The 19,812-nt window shown below is 36.2% G+C and overlaps 1 pseudogene; it reads left to right on the top strand.

The window, feature by feature from the left end:
* Positions 1 to 17,382: 17,382 nt before the first annotated feature.
* LOC141494698 (heat shock cognate 71 kDa protein pseudogene) lies at positions 17,383 to 19,350 on the top strand (annotated as a pseudogene).
* Positions 19,351 to 19,812: the final 462 nt, after the last annotated feature.

Raw genomic sequence — 19,812 nt, forward strand, 5'->3', positions numbered from 1 at the left:
TGCTAAATTAAAGGTATTGAGTGGGATGTGAGTAATATGGTGTGTGTGTGTGTGTGTGTGTGTGTGTGTGTGTGTGTATGTGTATATGTGTGAACAAAGAAAAGGAAAGGTATCTTTAAGGAGAGAAGCACTGACAAAGAGAGCAAGATTCAGAAAGTATTTTTGTCGTAGGTGGTACATGAGCTGAACTTTGAAGGAAATGACAAATTCCATGAAACAAACTTGAGTATCATAGGATTAGAGGATTCTTGATTTTAAAAGGGATTATTTAGAGAAAATCTAGTAAATTCTCTTTATATTGCAGATGGGAAAACGAAACCACATATAGATTAATTAAATGACTTGCCCAAGATCATACAGGTAATAGTATTTTAAGAGTAGAGCTAGAATTATAAGCAAAATCCTCTTATTCCCAATTCCAAAATTCTTTCCACTCTTTCCATAATCAGTGTTGCTGTTTATTCACATTTTGTTGTCTGTGATATTCTTTTTTGTCTAGCTTTGTGAATGAGGATAGCAGGAAGATATCTTTTATGAATACTGTTAAAAGACAAAGCAAGAAGAATCCACAGACTCATTGTCTGATCAGCTCACTCATTTGTTTTGGTTGTCAGCTGTATGTCCCAGGCAATTCCTCCAGACTAAGCATAAAGCCCTCCACTTTAAAAGTGTCCAGTCTGCAAGACGACCAGTTGTGAAACTGCTCCCCATAGACCCACACAGGATGGATACAGACAGTTACCTTTCTAAGAGCAGTCGGCAGAATTGCTGAACTAATTAAGAGAAACCAGTCATAGTGTGAATGTGTTACTGGTGATCAGAGCCAGAGTGGGGATGACCCAATTCTCCCAGAATTGGGAAGAATGGGGGTGGAAGTGGGTGTTGGTGCCACTCTTTTTCAGTCAAGTTCTCCCTTGGCAGGAATGGGAGTGAAGGCTAGAAGACGCTTGATTACTCCAAGAAAAGTGCCTCAGTCTAGGGTTTTCCAGCTTGGAACAAAGCAAGAAAGTAAATGGCCATTGAACCTGCCAAGGAGAACAGCAGCACCCAGCCAGGTCATTACAAGTAGGTCATGGCAACTTGTTCTTTCAATGTATAACATGTGCTCTGTGACTGGATTTTGCTTGCTGGGGACTACAGTTAATTCCTGGTTGGGATCATACAGCTCCAGATACATTTTATAAAAGACTGAAATGTCACTCTTATAATGTCCCCTGAACAAAAAAATTCTGCATCAAGCTTAGTGAAAAGATGTGATTCCTCCAGCTGGATTTTCAAATGTGTTCCTTTCCTTGTATTTTAGAAAGCTGTTCCAAGTCTCTGTGAATGTTTTCTGTATCTTTTCTTTATTTGGAATGAATTGGGTTGCTGTTGTTGTTTGTGAATAAAACTATAGCTTTTGTTTTCAAAGTTTTCCTTGAATTTGTAGGATCACAGATACCTTGAAGAACTTTAGAAATCATTATGTCCAACCCTATCACTTTACTGATGATGGTGATTTTTGTTCTTCAATTTTGAAGAAGACCATGACATCAAGGAGGTGATATCATAGCAACACATGAATTGGATTTGAGTGAAGTGGTTCTGTGCTAAGTCACCAGTCTCACTTTTTCCTCCAGAGCCATCTGCATCCAATAGCCAGATATGAATCAGGATGACTGGAGATGACCCTTCATACTCACTTTATTAATGAGAAAACTGAGTTCCAGTGAGTCAAACTAAGATTTGAGGTGACATCTTCTAACTCTAAATCCAGTATTCTATCTGTTATATCACTCTGACTTGCCTAAAAATAGAATTAGCATTGGAAATGAACCTACTAGGGACTTTCAATACAATGCTCTTTCTACTAAAAAATACTGGTTGTTTGGCAGGGGTACAAAGGAACACTAACCTTGCCCTCAAAGAGTTTGCATAGTAATAAGGGACAAATAATGTTAAGTGTGCAATAAGGAATTAGCTAAAATGTGATGAGATTCAAATCTGACAACACAGAATAACCTGAGCAAGCACATTAAGAAGGGGTATAGCTACTAAGCTTGCCAGAGGTTGTAGTGAGCTACCAGAGAGGGCAGATCTTTTTTCCTCTGCACTATTCTATGGAAACTATATTCTGTTGGCATTCTGCATGCAGTCTGTCCTGCTGAGTCCTTGTTGGAGTTAGTAGCAAGGGGACCTTACTTAAGATGAAGAAAACATCCATGTGAGTATTTGTGTGAGCCTAGGGGGAACTGCCAGGTACTTGTCACTAAAGCTCAGAAAATTAACACCTTTTGGTAAATTCCTTACAACTACTGCTCAACAGGAATACTCTCAATTCTTCAAACCATAGAAATGAAAAGATAGATACCATAGGTAGAAAATGGTCACCCTGTATTTCCTTATATCTATTCTGACTTGAAGAATCTCAAAAGCTCTGCTATGCTTCAAACTATTTATTAGGATAGGGGCCCTAAATATATTATGTTAATATTTTTATGATTCACCCCAAAGAAAAAAGAATTTTGAATTCACTCTCTCCTTCAGGCAAAGGTAGAGAAATGCCAAAATGTTACCTTCTGTGATTTTCCAACAACAGTATATAAGATTCTATTTCTATTACATTTTTCCAGGATCATAGGAAATAGGGCTATTGTAGATAGGGAGCTGTGAAAAGATGAGAAGATTTTTGTGGGGTGGGGTTGGAATATGAAAAAATTGTTTTCAAATATTTGAAGAGAGGTATTTTTGGCAGTTTGTGTAAAAGGATTAGACAAGTTTTTCATGACTCTGCAGGGCAGAACCAGAATCATCAAGGTGAAAGTTAAATGGAAGATTCAGAAAACTCAGTTCAATAAAAAACTTTTCTAATAACTGAGATAGACTGAAAATGAACATCCCCTTATCCCTATAACATAGTGTCACACAAGATATTTAAACAGAACTTGGATACTCAGAGATATTGTAGAAGTGACTCATGCTCACACTGTGGGTGTTTAGAGCAGGGAGTCACCTTTAAGTCTTAAGATCGCAAATTATTGTGTCAATATTTATTGAGTATTGAAGATCATTGAGTTAAGTGAGTGATGGTGAGATTTAAGTTATACTTGATGGTAGGTATAGCCCACAATAGTCCATGGGTCTGAACATGAACTTCCGAGAGTCAGGTTGGGTAAAAATCATACCCCAACATGAAAGGTTGGAAAGTGAAAATCTACCAACTTTATTTCTTGAAACTCAGACTTTTTATAGCAAAAACTTATCTCAGATTAAAGGAGAGCCAGTTTCACAATTTCCTGGGTAAATTTACAATATTTTCTCTTAGAAATATGCATACTTCTCTATCATAAAACCCTTTTACAACCACCCTGGGAGCCACAGATTATCCCAGGTCAGGGTTCACAGATGAGCCATTGGATCCATATAATGTGCAGTAATCCATACATACCTTTGACAGAAAAAGTCACCAAGGATATGTGAATATCGTTCCCAGGGACTGGCCCTCTACAAATTTCCACTTCTTAGGTATGCTGAAGCTTTAGGCAGTGTGTTAGGACATCTATGTTTTGTCCCAGTGACAAAAGCTGTTAAAGACAAATGGGAATAATACACAATATCAATAATAATGCAAAAATACCAGGAAGCATGCTCACTAATAGGCTCATAAAATGAAAAAGATGAAGCATTTTAACAAAGTTAAACAAATTATCAATACCTGAGTCCATTTCCATTCCAGGTGCCAATGCAATATGATTAACAATTTTATGCAATTGATTCATATCTATAGTTATAGAATCATTATACCATATTCCATTCAAATAACTTTTTATATTATCCCATGGAATAAGTGAAGTATTATATTTTAAAGGAGTAATGCAAATAGCAGAAAATCTATAATCACTTTGCTATTATCCCTTGTGTTCATTACAGAGGTTTGTAATGCATTAATCAAATGATAAAGATATTCATTAATTATTTCCTGAGCATTTTCTGATAATTCTTGAATATATTTAGCTTCCATTTTTTCTTTATTCCTTACTTGTACAGAAATAGTCACCAAAACAGCTGCTATAATTGCTGCTATGATACTTAATATTCTAAACACAATGCAACTAACACATCTCTTCTACCTAATTCTCTTTAATTTTTTTTTCTAAGAACTCATCAGTAGGAGACATACCAGTCTTCTACCTTGGTGGGGAACATAGCAAATTTTGGTTGTTTTATCATGAAAACAACATTATCATCCATCACTTCCTTATTTATACATGCTCAAATAGTACAATTATAACAGTTAAAATTATACCCCCCTTTTGCTCTAATAATATTGACATCTTTGAAAGATACTATCATGAAGGCAATATCTGGTCCTGTGCATGCAGTCACAGACAATTTCTTTTTTGCATAAGACATTTTGTCCAATGTCTTTGTAGATACCTTATCTCATCTATAGCTACCATAGCCTTCCATATCTCTGAATTAGCTAACCCTATTTCTGGGTATATAATTATATAATTATACCGAATTCCACACTGGTAGCAAAATAGAATGATCATAAATTCTTCTATCAGGGCTATGACAGGTAACCCAGGGTGGAAAACAATCATTTTTGAAATCCCAAGCATGTAAATTTAAACAAGGAGATTCTGTAGGAGATATCTTTCTACCTTCAGTACTTTATACAAATGGAATTCCTAATATTTCTAAAGTCCTAAAATGCTGCCCTGTTATAAATATTTGGATGAGTTGAATGATTAGTTTTACTTAATTTAACACATGGTTCAAAAAACACATAGGTGTCACAGTATTTAAACTAGAAAATTTATGCCTAAATTTTCTTCTCAGCATCTCTTGATATCTCCAGTAGGAACTTTGTTAAATCCTAAATAATCTGCAGCTTCCCCAATTAATACAATTTCAGCCATACTCTCTCCCCATTGTAGAGCAGTGACCCATGGAGGGTTTTGACCTTAAGTCCAATATCCAATTCCTTTTACAGTTCTCAAATTGTTCACCAGTCATAAATTGTCCCATAAGTCCATGATGTATTCTCCTCTCATCTTTTCTTTTTCAATTTCTTAAGTATAAGTTATTCACGTTCTGTATTACTTAATTCATCTAGTCTGCATGGTCTGATGTTTCTTTCTGGTACCCAGACAGTTTCTCCATGTGTGGACAAAACAGAAGCATACCTTCAACCCCAGGTTAATAATGTATTCAGTCATTTTCATTGTCGATGCCTTAGGATCCTTCCACATGACCATGCCCTTCTCTTCATGTTGCATATCCTCAAAAAAAATCTTTCTGGGGGTGGGCAGCTAGGTGGCGCAGTGGATAGAACACCGGGCCTGGAGTCAGGAGTATCTGAGTTCAAATCTGACTTCAGACACTTAATAATTACCTAGCTGTATGACCTTGGGCAAGTCACTTAACCTCATTGCCTTGCAAAAAAAATCTTTCTGCAGATGCTAAATGTTTATCATTCAATGTTAAAAAATTCATGGTATATAAGACAAGATTTACTCTCCTTCCTTGTCTCCCCTTTGTCTCTATATATCCCCCCTTCTTTTGTACTTCCAGAAATCTCTTAAGATCTTTATCTTTTCTTTCTACTAAAGCTTGACCAGTGGGGTTATAGGGAATACCTGTAATATGTTTTATATTGTAATATAGACAGAATTGTTTAAATGCCATAGAAGTATATCTAGGGTCATTATCTGTTTTTGTGGATTTTGGTATCCCCGCAATAGCAAAACAATGGAATAAATGATCAATCACACCTTGTGTGGCCTATGAACTTTGTGCTGTTGTCATTGTATATGAACTAAATGTATTTACAGTAACATGAATGAATTTCATTTTTCAAAAAGTGCAGAATGAGTCACATCCATCTTCCACAATTCATTAGGAACTTTGGTCTCTAGGATTCTTAGAATAATTTGAAGGGGTAGGTAAATATGGAATGCATAGTTGACAGGATATTACCGTATTCTGTGCGTACTCTCTGGTGATTTTGAAGTCTTTCCTTAATAAAGAGGCATTCTAGTGAAATTTTTTGTGACACTGCCTAGTTTGCTCTTCTGCTAAGCTTGTAAGAAGTGAAAGGGTTCATTGACCAGCCTTTGATTGCCTTCATATATGGGTCCAGGCAATCCAGGGTGAAAATGTATGTATTCAAAAAGAAAAAGGATTATATCTATCTCTTAGAACTTCTTGTAACTCTTTTTTTTTTCAAGGCAATGGGGTTAAGCGGCTTGCCCAAGGCCATACAGCTAGGGAGTTATTATGTGTCTGAGGCTTGATTTGAATTCAGGTTCTCCTGACTCCAGGGTTGGTGCTCTATACACTGTGCCACCTAGCTGCCCCCAACTTCTTGTAATTCTTTAAAGAGTTGATATAATTCTTTATCAGTGCTATTTTTAATAAAAGCTGTTTCTATGTATCTGACCATATGATAACTGTACTTATTATCTATAAAAGTGTTAAGTGTTTGTGACTGTTCTATTGATAACATTAATTAGGCATATAATTCATTCTTTTGATTAAAAAAGTTTGTAAAAAAATTTTTAATTGCACCTACAGGTCTAGAATAAGGTCCATCACACTGTTTAAAAATTTCAGGAAACCTAGAGTGTCATAACTCCAAATATTTTTCCTCATTACCTCTACAGAGCAGTCAACAATTAACTTGAGGCTTTGACATCATTACAGCAAAACAGCTTATATTGATAAAACCAGATCATATTTTAACATCTTGCTCATCAGTAAATTACCTAACTATTGGTTACATAATTTTCAGTCTCCCAATCATTTTTCAAAGTCTCTCACAGTTATTCAGTATTACTGGAAATAATTGAAGTTAAGCAACTTCTTCTAAGTTTATCATTTTTGCTTCTTTAAATTTAAACATTAAATTCTTAACTTACATGAAACATAATGTTTCCATTATGACATCTCATTCTCTTAAACTTAATCTTACAACTAAATATGTTATACATATATTTCTTTCACATATCTGTTTTATAAGCTTATTTTCCTCTTGTTCAAATACACTCCTATTTTCAAAAATAAAATAAGATTCTATGAATTTATTTTTATATATATATATATAATTTCAAAAAATCCAATGTAGTATATATATATATATATATATATATATATATATATGTATATATTTATATACAATTTCAAAAAATTCAATGTAAAACTTTTACCAATGCTAGGGTTATAAGAAACACTAGGTGGAAGAGCACAGCTTTTCACAATCTCTGTGAGCCAAAAGACCTTGAGAAATGTAACCTTATTGGCAAGGTATTCTCTGATATTCTCATAACAAATCTTTACAAAGGTGATGGATGATACTTCAATTCATCCATTGTTTGTTACTGTAACACAATATTAAAATTTCAAAAAATTGTCTGAATCTGTTCTTATACAAAGTTTACTAGTTATACACACCATATTTCAATTTAATGTATATTTCCTTTACTCCCTAAAATTCTGTAATACTTAAAAAATTTCTTGAGACAAGATGTTTCTAAAATCCCTTTTTATGATTACAAGATTTTCTTTAAAGTTCTCTTAATAATCTGATAAATTCCAAACTCATTCTCAATATTACCTTAAATTATTTTCCTTTTCAAAATAGAAAAGTTTGCAAATCCTTCTTATCTGTATCAGTGCTATTCTAACTTCTCAATGCTCTAACTTAAAAGAGTTTTCTGTCCTCACTGACAAGATAATATTCTGAGAATTAGAGATTCCTCACATTTTGAGATATCAAGATAGTATGAACTAATTATTTACCTTTACTGTCCTTTACTGTTTATCATTCCTTGTTCACCCCCAAAATTATATATATGTATATATATATATGTATATGTATATATATTTAACATGCTAATTATGACTAGTTCAAAAAATAATTTTAAGGACAATTTCAATTTCTCCTAGGTCCCTTATAAATATAATTTACCAAATTAGTAAATAAAATTCTATTAGTCTATCAAACCACAAAAGAGACACTAGAAAATAAGAGAAAATAATAGAATCCCCTTTTCCTCCAAAAACATGATTCTCAGGAAAATCTCCTTTTTTGGTGCCAATCATGAGTTTTGGGAAAAAAAGATTTAATTTTGAAAGAAGATCGGCCAATCAGAACACGAGAACAACAGGCCTGAGAGACAACTGAGAGCTTCTTTCTGCCTGTATTTTAAAGCAAACACATATAAACACATAAATGGAGTCAGAGCATTTAGAACCAGAGAGGCCCCCCAAATCCAGGGAGATCCCACTCTGCTCTCACACTAGAGGGTCCCTTTAAACATTCCATTTTTCACAATACATTTTTCCATTCAAAGGTTTTGATATCTGACACCTTGATTTTAACTAAAAATAACTATAACTTTTGAGAAGGCAAACAGTCACTCAAAAATCCCTCATCATAATTGGAATTATCCCCCCTGTCTCCCTTCAGCTTAAAGTAAACCAAATAACTTCAACAGCCCTAAATCTTTTCTGGGAGAGGAGTCTTTTTTTTTTTTTAATTCTCAATTGTCCCATTATTTTTCCTAATAATCAAATTGCATATTTTAAAATGAACCTGATTATCTTAACTTTATAAAATTGAGTAGTATTTTTTGTGATTATTTATCACGTACCTTTCTCATCTGCAAAAAATCACAGTCACTTTTCTGTTTCTAAAACTTAAATTTGCTTTTGTAACATTGTTTTAACATTTTATTTTATTTTATTTTATTTTATTTTATTGACTTCATGAAGCAATTCTTTCTCTCTTATCTAGTGCTTTTTTTAAATTCCTCTCTCAGTTAACTTCAAGATATAGATAAGCAAACCTCAAGCTGTCTGATCTCACACCCATTGTCTCCTTTTTCAGGCAATTTTAGCCATGCCTGTTCATGTGCCTGTAAACTATACCCAATTTGATTATCTACTCTTGCCCATGGGCCAATGCTAGAGAGCATTTCAAATGCTATTCTTAACCCTGCTGCTTCATTTCTTTTAGCCTGACTAGTACAAATCTCAAAAATTTTAGTTTTCCATATTAAGTAATCTCCTGGTATAAGAGTAGTTTTTGCTATTGTGGTCCAGTCTTCTGGGGCTAATATTTGTTGAGCTAATATTTCTATCATAGTTAAAACATATGGGTTATTGCTTGTTGCTGATTTTAATTCTTTAAATGTTTTAAAATCTAAATTATTGTATTCTCTCAAAACAGTCCCTGGAATCTTTGGATCAAGTCTCTCAAGTATGAGAAAAGAGAGCAATAACTCTCTCATGTCCCATGCAATCTCCTCTCTTTTAACCATTGCCTGTTGAGTAGCTTTTATATTTCCTTTATCTCTGTTAGTGTTTTCTTCTTTAGACCATAAAGGAGCAGAATGTGGGTTATTAAAATTAGGAGAAGGTGGAGCTGGCTGGGAGCCTCCAGCACCTGAAACCCAGGATCAGCAGCTTCTGGTGGCAGCCTGATTGGGTGGGGTCCAGCATCTCAGAGATTCTCTGGTACAAGTTACTAAAGCAGGAGGCAGGAGGAGTATTCTCCTGGGAAGGTACTGCCCTGTGGTCTTGGCCTCCACACCCTTCCCTCCACCCTGAGGCAGGCTCAGGTCTGGAGGTGTCCCTGGAGGTAAATGCCACCACTCTTTTTTAGTCTTATCTTTCTGTTGAATAGTTTTAAAATCTATATCAACTTTTAATATACTCTGAGCCAAAGGAGCATCTCCAGGTGGAGTCAGGCAGATTTTTAAGATATTTCTCAATGAAAAGACTCCTATAGGAAATCCTTCTTGACCTTCCTGTTTAAAATGTTCACTAATCTGTTTCCTCTGGTTTCCCATTTCCCAGTACTTAGTACTCCTTCTTCTGGAAACCAAGGACAACATTTTTGTATTCATTCAATAAATTCTTCCACTTGTTTTGTTTTATTAGCAAGACTCTTTCTTTAACTATCTGCTTTAGCACTTTCAAATAATGTCCTCTATCATTAGACTGTCCCTGTCACTTTTTAAGGCTCTCTGTTTTAGACCTGATGAAAAAAACATATTTACCTTAATTGCCTGCTGTCTCTTTATGAGTGCTCTTTTGACCCACAGGTGTCCAGACTTTATCTTTCCTTTCAAGATTGATTCCCCTTCAGGTCCTACCGTCTGTCCAACCATCAGTCCATCTGTCCATCAGTCCCTGGTCAGGCACCAGCTATAGTCCACAATAACTCTGGTGTGGGTCTGGACATGAATTTCTGAGAGTCAGGTTGGTAAAAAAAAACATACCCAAACACGAAAGGGTAGGAAGTGAAAATCTACCAACTTTATTTCTCAAAACTCAGATTTTTCATAGCAAAAACTTATCTCAGGTTAAAGGAGAGCCAGTTTCACAATTTCCTGGGTAAATTTACATTTGTTCTTAGAAATCTGCATACTTCTCTATCAGTTAAACCTTTTGCAACCACCTTGGAAGCCACAGATTATCCTAGGTCAGGGTTCATTGGTGAGTCATTGGATCCATACAGTGTGCAATAATTCATACATACCTTTGATGGACAAAGCCACCAAGGATATGTGAATATTACTCCTAGGGGCTGGCCCTCTACAGGTGATGGTCCTGGAAATTGAGAAGTTTTTATAATTGGAAGACGAATTACCAATTAGTTTTGATAACAAAGACTGAAATTAGTACAGATTTTTTTTAGATTGGAGGGAGACTGGTAGAGTACAGCACAAAAGATTGTGAACTGGTAATATAGCCAGATAGAGAAAACCTCAAAAGAGAAAAGAGATTAATTGAGTGCTAGTTACCGAGGAAGTAGTTGTAATTGACAGGAGCAAAGAGAGCGATCACTCCTTTTCCTGGTCTAAGTAGGATTTTAGGACTGAAATATACAGGGGTAGGGGTCAGGTAGTGGTACAGGGTGGTCAGGTTGTATCTTATCATCTTTTGTTTCATAATATCATGATGACCAAATATCATATTTATGTGCTGCTTATATTTTGAATAAATAAGATTTCATTGAATAATTGCTTTAGATTCGTTTCCTTTGGGAACTTACTCTTGTCTTTCTAAAGTGGTAATGACTTTCTCCATCTAGCTTCATTTTTATGGGTAACTTTGGTAGATAACCCTGTCTCAGGCAAAATAGAGAGGTGTTCTGAGATACTAAAAAACCAGGTCCTGAGAGAGTCTAGTGGAAAGAGACTAAATTTAAGACCCAGCTCAATCATTCAATAAGCATACATTAAAAGTTTACAAAGAAAGATTCATGGTCTCTTTTTCAAGAAATTCATAGTCTCTTGGGAGAGACGTAAACAATTATATACAAACAAACTATATATAGGATAAATTGTAAATAATTGCTAGAGGGAAGCACTAGAATTAAGAAGGATAAGTAAAGCTTTACCTGCACAAGGCAGGATTTTTATCTGGGACTTGAAGTGAGACAAGGAAGGCAATACTCAGAGATGAGAAGGGAGAGAATTTCAGGTAAGGGGAAGAGTATGTGAAAAATACTCAGAGTCAGGAGAAGAAATATTTTATTCAAGGATCAATAAGGAGATACTTTCATTATATTACAAAATATATAGATGGGGGAGACAGATATCGATATCTATATCTATATATCTATATATCCATATACCCCCCTTCTCCATCTATCTATCTATCTATCTATCTATCTATCTGTCTGTCTGTCTGTCTGTCTGTCTGTCTGTCTGTCTGTCTATCTATCTATCTATCTATCTATCTAAATATGTATGAAAGTTGTAGGAAATGTAAGTGAAATGACAAGTCATAAAAACTTTGAACAAGATGATTTTATTTTGGATTCTAAAACTGATATAAGTTTGGAATAGTTTAGCAGCTCGGTGATACAATGGACAGAAAACTGGGCCCAGAGTCAAGAATACCTAATTTCAAATTAGACTTCCAGTATTTACTAGTTGTGTAACCCTAGGCAAGTCACTTATTCTCTGGCTGCCTCAGTTTCCTCATCCATAAAAAGGAGGATAATAATAAGACCTGATAATATTTTTTCATTTTCGAACCTGTGTTTTTTTTTTGTTCTGTTGTTGTTTTGTTTTTTTGGCAAAGATACCAGAGTGGTTTGTTATTTTCTTCTCCAGTTCATTTTATAGATGAGGAACTGAGACAAACAGAAATAAACAGAACTCTATTCACTGCATCACCTAGCACCTAGGATTGTTGTGAAGATCAAATAAGATAATATTTGTGCATAGCACAGTAACTAGCACATTTATTTCTTTCCTTCGTTACAAAAAACATTTACTGACTTACCTTTTCTGATCTGTGCTGAAGTACTGATGACATGGGAATGGTACACAAGAGAATCAAAAGTGGAGCTAGCCTATAGTGGGAAGAATATTGATTTAGGAGTCAGGAGACCTTGGTTCAAGTTTAATCTCTACCATCTTTAGGTTGGTTCTTAAAGTTTGATCTAGAAATTGGTATCCCTGAGACCCTCTGATAGAGTTCTTAAAGTAAAAACCATTTTCATAATATTAAGACATTTTAATTTCTAATATGGTAAATGTTGATGGTCATTACCCATATAAACAAAAACTTTTAGAGGTCCTCTCTAATATTTAAGAGTATAATATTGGGGATAGTTAGATGGTTACAGTATAAGCCCTGGAGTCAGGAGGATCTGAGTTCAAATTCTGGCCCAGACACTTAATAATTGGCTAACTGTGTGATCTTGGGTAAGTCACCTAACCCCAATCCCTTGTAAAAATCTAAAAACCAGAGTTAACTATCACACTCTTATTATATATATATATATATATATATATATATATATATATATATATATATTATATATATTACATACATATATGTCCTCTTTCAACCCTATATTGCCATTCTGAGGAATCTCAGAACTCCAAAATGGTAAGAGTTCTTTAAAACTAGGCAGACTCAGATCTATTATGTTCCCATTTTCCAACCATCTATGTGCCATGGTGCCTCTATATCTTTGACTCTCCCCCTAGCTCTAGAACAGTAATGAAATCAACACTATTTATGCTATAATGATTGTCAACTTGGCCCTGTTCAGTAAGTTAGTGACTCTTCAAAACACTTCTTAGGTCACCCCTCCTTATATTCCTTGTGTTCCTCTCTCAAATATGATTTCTTTGAGGTCAAGGACTGTCTTACTTTTTTGAATTTTTATTCCTAGCACTTAGCAATGTCTCATCAAAAAATGGCCCTTTATAGGTGGCTCTTACTTTTTTTTAAAACTTTCTTCCTTCCCTCCCTCCCTCCCTAAATTTATCCTTTCTTTCACATTCATAAACTTCTATTAGACTGCAAACTCATTTAATTCTTGAATCCTTTGTTGATTTTCTTTGTTTTCAAAGAGAACCAATGACTTCAGGAGGGTAATATTTTGACTTGCAAGTGAATTGGATTTAAGTGAAGCAGAATGGTGCAGTCATTTGCCTTACTCTCCTCCAGGATTATCTGAGTCCAGTGCAAAACTTAGGCCAAGATGAAGGAAGATGGCCCCAGATGCAATGGGAAGAACTTGAATGTATCATCAGTGACATAAACAAAGGAAAAAAAAAACTTAATAAATATTCTACTAGCTCTTTCTCTTTCCCAAATTATGAGGCCATTATTTGATCAATAAGTGCATTACATAAATCTTCATGGAGGTCCTAATCATGGAGATAGCTGAATGTATGCCTAAGGAAATAAGTGTCAAAAAGAATACTCTTGAAAAGAACTAGAAATAGAGAAGCTAAGAATCTTAGATTTTGAGGTCTGTGGTCTCTCCTTTTACATTAATTTGATATGTGACTTGGAGATGTGATGTCCCCTTTTTAAGTATTAATTTTTTTTTCATCTGAAAAATGGCAGGTTTAAGTAAGAAGACTGTTAACATCTCTTCTAGCTTCAGTTTTTTTCTAATTATCTTTCTTCTACTTTATGGAAAATAAAATAAAGAATTGAGAGAAAACATGAGCCAGTGAGATTTTCACATAAACATCTGGATATCATTTTTCTGGATGCCATTTGTTCTGGGTTCCAAACATAACCTTGGATCACTAGATAGCAGTATGGTACAGTGGAAAGAATGTTGGATTTGAAGTCAGAAAACTGGGGTTCAAACATCAGATCAACTGCTGAAAGGACCCAGTGAAACCTTGAAAAAGTTATTCCATATTTCTTGGGCTTCAATTTCCTTGCCTATAAAATGAAGGAGTTGGACTTGATAATTTCTATGTCCCTCTCTGATTATCAGAAAGATAGACAATATCTGCTTACATAAAAAGTCAAAAGGGAAGAAATTGTACTTTCTTGATACATATTACAGTTTCTGAGGACAACAGATCTCTGAAGTGTCTCCAGGGTTTAGAGAATAAGAGAGGTCTGGGAGCCTTTGCCCACAACTCCAGCTCCTGGGGGTATATTAAATGGAGTTGTCACCTTTGGTTCAAGTTGCCTTGGACATCAGCTGTTGACTACTTGCCCATGACAAATGCTCTCTGTGGGAGATACTGACAGCTTGATGTAGCCCTGGGCTCTTTACCTTTCCAGTGGATAAGAAGTGGCTTTATCCTTATTGGAACCAGTTCTGTTCTAAATGCGTCTTCAGGACAGAGCTGTTTGTGAGTTTCAGAAATGTAGCCAAACTGTGCTGTCACTGATCTGGTTTGGAATCTGATTGAAGTAAGATTTTTGCTGTTGACTCTCCTGAGAAGATTAACAGGAGAGGGCAGCCCTACAGCACCGCCCCCCCCCCCCAAGGCTAAGGGCTCTAAAGCCTTTTCTCTGCAGTTGGAGTGGCACTTGAACTTCTGCCCTTCAATTCAATTCATATCAGTGATGAGCATGGAAACATTTCTTGTTCCCAAAGTACTTAAATTCTATGGGATAAGCCATCCAATATACAAACTGTGAACTCTAATACTGTAAAAATCTTAAAAATTGAAAGTATGGATTAGACATGAAGTTTTATTCTCTGGGACTTGCCATCTAAACTTTAAGGTGGAGGACATTTCAGAAAATGACCATGCTTGAACCAGAAAGAGGTAATCTTTTATGTAAAAACAGATAATAAAGAAAATCATTAACCTACTTTGTGTCCTAATCATGAAAGTAGCACAACACTTCTGCCCAAAAACTACTCCTCAAAGACTATCATCCTTGCACAATACTATCTAGTCTTTTTGCTGTCTTTCCATCATCCTAATCATTGCCTTCCTGAGTTTGTAATTCACATAGGATTAGATATCCATAAGTGTTTGTGAAGTTGTTTGCAAGGTAACCTATTAAGGCTGAGTACTCCCTAAAGAGATTAATCTTTTATCAGGATTATAGTTTTGAGAATCTTAAACTTTCACAAAACATAAATAAATCTAAAAATTTAATCTTAAGAAAGTTATAAATGGAGTGGATCAGGAAAGGTTTCATGAAAGAGGAGGCAACTTTAGCTGAGGTCTAAATGAAATTAAAGAAGGATCATAATATCATTGAGTAGTCATTGAGGATGATCTATTGAAAGCAGAGAGAAGTGATTAAAGACCAGGTTGAGTAAAAGTTGTTAAGCCAGTATAGTTGTAATATAGAGTGGGTTATGAAATAAATCTGAAGTGGTAGATAGAAGCCAATTCATAGTTTTAAATTTGGAAGGACAATCAGAGATCATCTTGTCCAAGTTCCTCACTTAACAGATGAGGAAACAGGCCCAGGGTAAATGATGTGTCCAAAATCACAAAAATTACTAGAGCAAAGTATTTGGACCCAGATCTCCTGTTCTAGGCACCATGCCCATTCCACTACCTCATGGGTTGTGGAGGATTTTATTTGCTGGCTAACAGGTTTGCATTTTATTCCAGAAGCAAAAACCCTACTGAAAAATGTTGAACAGGGGAATGACATGATTAGAACTATATCTCAGGAATATTTATTAAGCAGCTGTGTGGAGGGTAGTTATGAGAAGAGAGGAAAGAAGCAGAGAGACCAATTAGAAGGTTATGTAAGACTTCAGGTGAGAGGTAGTAAAGATAAAAATGAAGGTGGTGACATTGTTTTAGGTGAATGGTAATAAAGATGAAAATGAGAGAAAGTAGCTGTGTGATCAAAAATAAAGATGAGTTGAAGTTGTACAAAACCTAGCAAAACACTGCATATTGGGAGAGGGGTGAGAAAATGAAGACTCAAGGATGATTCCAAGGTTGTGAACCTGAGTGATTGCAATGCTGGTTGTATCTTCAGCAGGATTAGCATAGTTACAAGGAGAGTCATTTTTATTTTATTTCTTTTAATTTTTTTTATTAAAGATTTTATTTGAGTTTTACCCTTTTTCCCCAACCTTACTTCCCTCCCGCCACCCCATGGAAAGCAATCTGTCAGTCTTTACTTTGTTTCCATGTTGTACATTGATCCAAATTGGAAACAAAGTAAAGACTGATGAGAGAGAAATCATATCCTTAAGGAAGAATCAGAAAGTATAAGAGATAACAACATCAGGCAATAAGATATTTGTTTTTTTCCTAGATTAAAGGGAATAGTCCTTGAACTTTGTTCAAACTCCACGGTTCTTTATTTGGACAAAGATGATATTCTTCATTGCAGACAGTCCCAAATTGTCCCTGATTGTTGCACTGATAGAACGAGCAAGTCCATGAAGGTTGAACATCACCTTCATGTTGTTGTTAGGATGTACAGTGTTTTTCTGGTTCTGCTCTTCTCACTCAGCATCAGTTCATGCAAATCCCTCCTGGCTTCCCTGAATTCCCATCCCTCCTGGTTTCTAATAGAACAATAGTGTTCCATAACATTACATATACCACAGTTTTCTAAGCCATTCCCCATTTGAAGGACATTTATTTGATTTCCAATTCTTTGCCACCACAAGCAGGGCTGCTATGAATACTTTTGTTCAAGTGATGTTTTTACCCTTTTTTCATCATCTCTTCAGGGTATAGACCCAGTAGTGGTATTGCTGGATCAAAGGGTATGCACATTTTTGTTGCCCTTTGGGTATAGTTCCAAATTTCTCTCCAGAAAGGTTGGATGAGTCAGAGCTCCACCAACAGTGTAATAGTGTCCCAGATTTCCCACAACCCTTCCAACAATGATCATTATCCCTTCTGTTCATATTGGACAGTCTGAGAGGTGTGAGGTGGTACCTCAGAGAAGTTTTAATTTGCATTTCTGTAATAATTAATGATTTAGAGCAATTTTTCATATGGCTATGGAATGATTTGATCTCATCTGTAAATTGTCTTTGCATATCCTTTGACCATTTGTCAATTGGATAATGGCTTTTTGTTTTAAAAATATGACTGAGCTATTCAGCATAGCAGCATCCCTTTTCCTCCTCCTGTGCGGTCAGCAATGACCTCTGACTCCCCAGTAACCATGTTGAAGGAACCCGCAGTTGGCATTGATCTTGGCACCACTTACTCCTTTGTGGGAGTTTTCCAACATGAGAAAGTGGAGATCTTTGCCAATGACCAAGGAAACAGTACCACCCCAAGCTATGTTGCCTTCACTGACACAGAACATTTAATTGGTGATGCCACAAAGAATCAAGTTGCAATGAACCCCACCAACATGGTGTTTGATGCCAAACGTCTGATTGGTCGAAGATTCGATGATGCAGTTGTGCAGTCAGACATGAAGCATTGGCCTTTCACGGTGGTGAATGATGCAGGCAGACCTAAGGTCCAAGTGGAGTATAAAGGGGAGACCAAAAGTTTCTACCCAGAAGAAGTATCTTCAATGGTCTTGACTAAGATGAAAGAAATTGCTGAAGCTTACCTTGGGAAGACTGTTATGAATGCTGTGGTAACAGTACCTGCCTATTTCAACAATTCCCAACATCAGGCCACTGAAGATTCTGGAACCATCGCTGGTCTCAATGTGCTCCGTATCATCAATGAGCCAACTGCTGCTGCTACTGTTTATGGCTTGGACAAAAAAGTTGGTGCTGAGAGAAATGTGTTGATCTTTGACCTTGGAGGTGGTACTTTTGATGTCTCCATTCTTACCATTGAAGATGGCATCTTTGAGGTCAAGTCCACAGCTGGGGACACCCATTTGGGTGGAGTTGACTTTGACAACCGCATGTTCAACCATTTCATTGCCGAGTTTAAGTGAAAGCACAAGAAAGACATCAGTGAGAACAAGAGGGCTGTTCGCCATCTCTGTACTGCTTGTGAACATGCAAAATGTACCCTCTCTTCCATTACCCAGGCCAGTATTGAGATTGACTCCCTCTATGAAGGTATCGACTTCTACACATCAATCACCCAAGCCCGTTTTGAGGAGCTGAATGCTGATCTTTTCCATGGCACCCTGGACCATGTGGAAAAGGCATTAAGAGATGCTAAGCTAGATAAATCACAGGTTCATGACATCATCCTGGTGGGTGGTTCCACTCGCATTCCCAAAATCCAGAAGCTTCTGCAAGGCTTCTTCAATAGCAAGGAGCTCAACAAGAGTATCAATCCTGATGAGACTGTTGCTAATGGTGCAGCTGTCCAGGCTGCCATTCTGTCAGGAGATAAGTCTGAGAATGTGCAGGACTTGTTGCTTTTGGATGTCACTCCTCTTTCCCTTGGAATTGAAACTGCTGGTGGTGTGATGACAGTTCTGATCAAACGTAATACCACCATTCCCACCAAGCAGACACAGACCTTCACCACCTATTCGGACAACCAACCTGGTGTGCTTATTCAGGTTTATGAAGGTGAAAGAGCCATGACAAAGGATAACAACCTGCTTGGCAAGTTTGAGCTCACAGGAATTCCTCCAGCACTCAGGGGTGTTCCTCAAATTGAAGTGACATTTGACATTGATGAAAATGGCATTCTCAATGTTTCTTCTGTGGATAAGAGCACAGGCAAGGAGAACAAGATCACCATTACCAATGACAAAGGTCGACTGAGAAAAGAAGACATCGAGCGTATGGTTCAGGAAGCTGAGAAATACAAGGCTGAGGATGAGAAGCAGAGAGACAAGGTGTCCTCCAAAAATTCCCTTGAATCTTATGCTTTCAACATGAAGGCTACCATAGAGGATGAAAAAATGCAAGAGAAAATTGGTGATGAAGACAAACAGAAGATTCTTGACAAATGCAATGAAATAATCAACTGGATAGATAAGAACCAGACGGCTGAGAAGGAAGAATTTGAGCATCAGCAAAAAGAATTGGAGAAGGTCTGCAACCCCATTATTACTAAGCTGTACCAGAGTTCAGGGGGAATGCCAGGAGGCATGCCAGGAGGAATGCCTGGTGGGTTCCCAGGGGGTGGAGCAGCCCCATCCAGAGGTGCTTCTTCTGGACCCACCTTTGAAGAAGTTGATTAAACAAAGCAGAAGAAAGAGCATTCCACACAACTTTCCAAAAATTGAAGGATTCAAATTTTAGCGAAGGCAGTAGCCAGTTTAAAAGTAACATTTAAGCTATTGTATAAATCTGGGCATTCTGAATACTTGAATGTGTGCAGAGGGAGAAGTGAACAACATTGCACTTTATCAGTACTGTAAAAAAAGTGGAAATGCAATTCTTTGTCCTGGAAAATAAAGTATTTAAAATTGGCACCTAAAAAAATATGACTGAGTTCTCTGTATATTTTAGAAATGAGTCCTTTGTCAGAATCATTAGTTGTAAAGATTGTTTCCCAATTTACTATATTTCTTTTGATCTTGGTTACAGTTGTTTTATCTCTGCAAAAGCTTTTTTAATTTAATGAAATCAAAATCATCTAATTGGCTTTTGGTGATGTTCTCCATCTCTTCCTTAGTCATAAACTGCTCCCCTTTCCATAGATCTGACAAGTAAAC

Source organism: Macrotis lagotis, chromosome 8 (genome assembly GCF_037893015.1).
Source record: "Macrotis lagotis isolate mMagLag1 chromosome 8, bilby.v1.9.chrom.fasta, whole genome shotgun sequence".
In the NCBI taxonomy this organism is placed as follows: domain Eukaryota; kingdom Metazoa; phylum Chordata; class Mammalia; order Peramelemorphia; family Peramelidae; genus Macrotis; species Macrotis lagotis.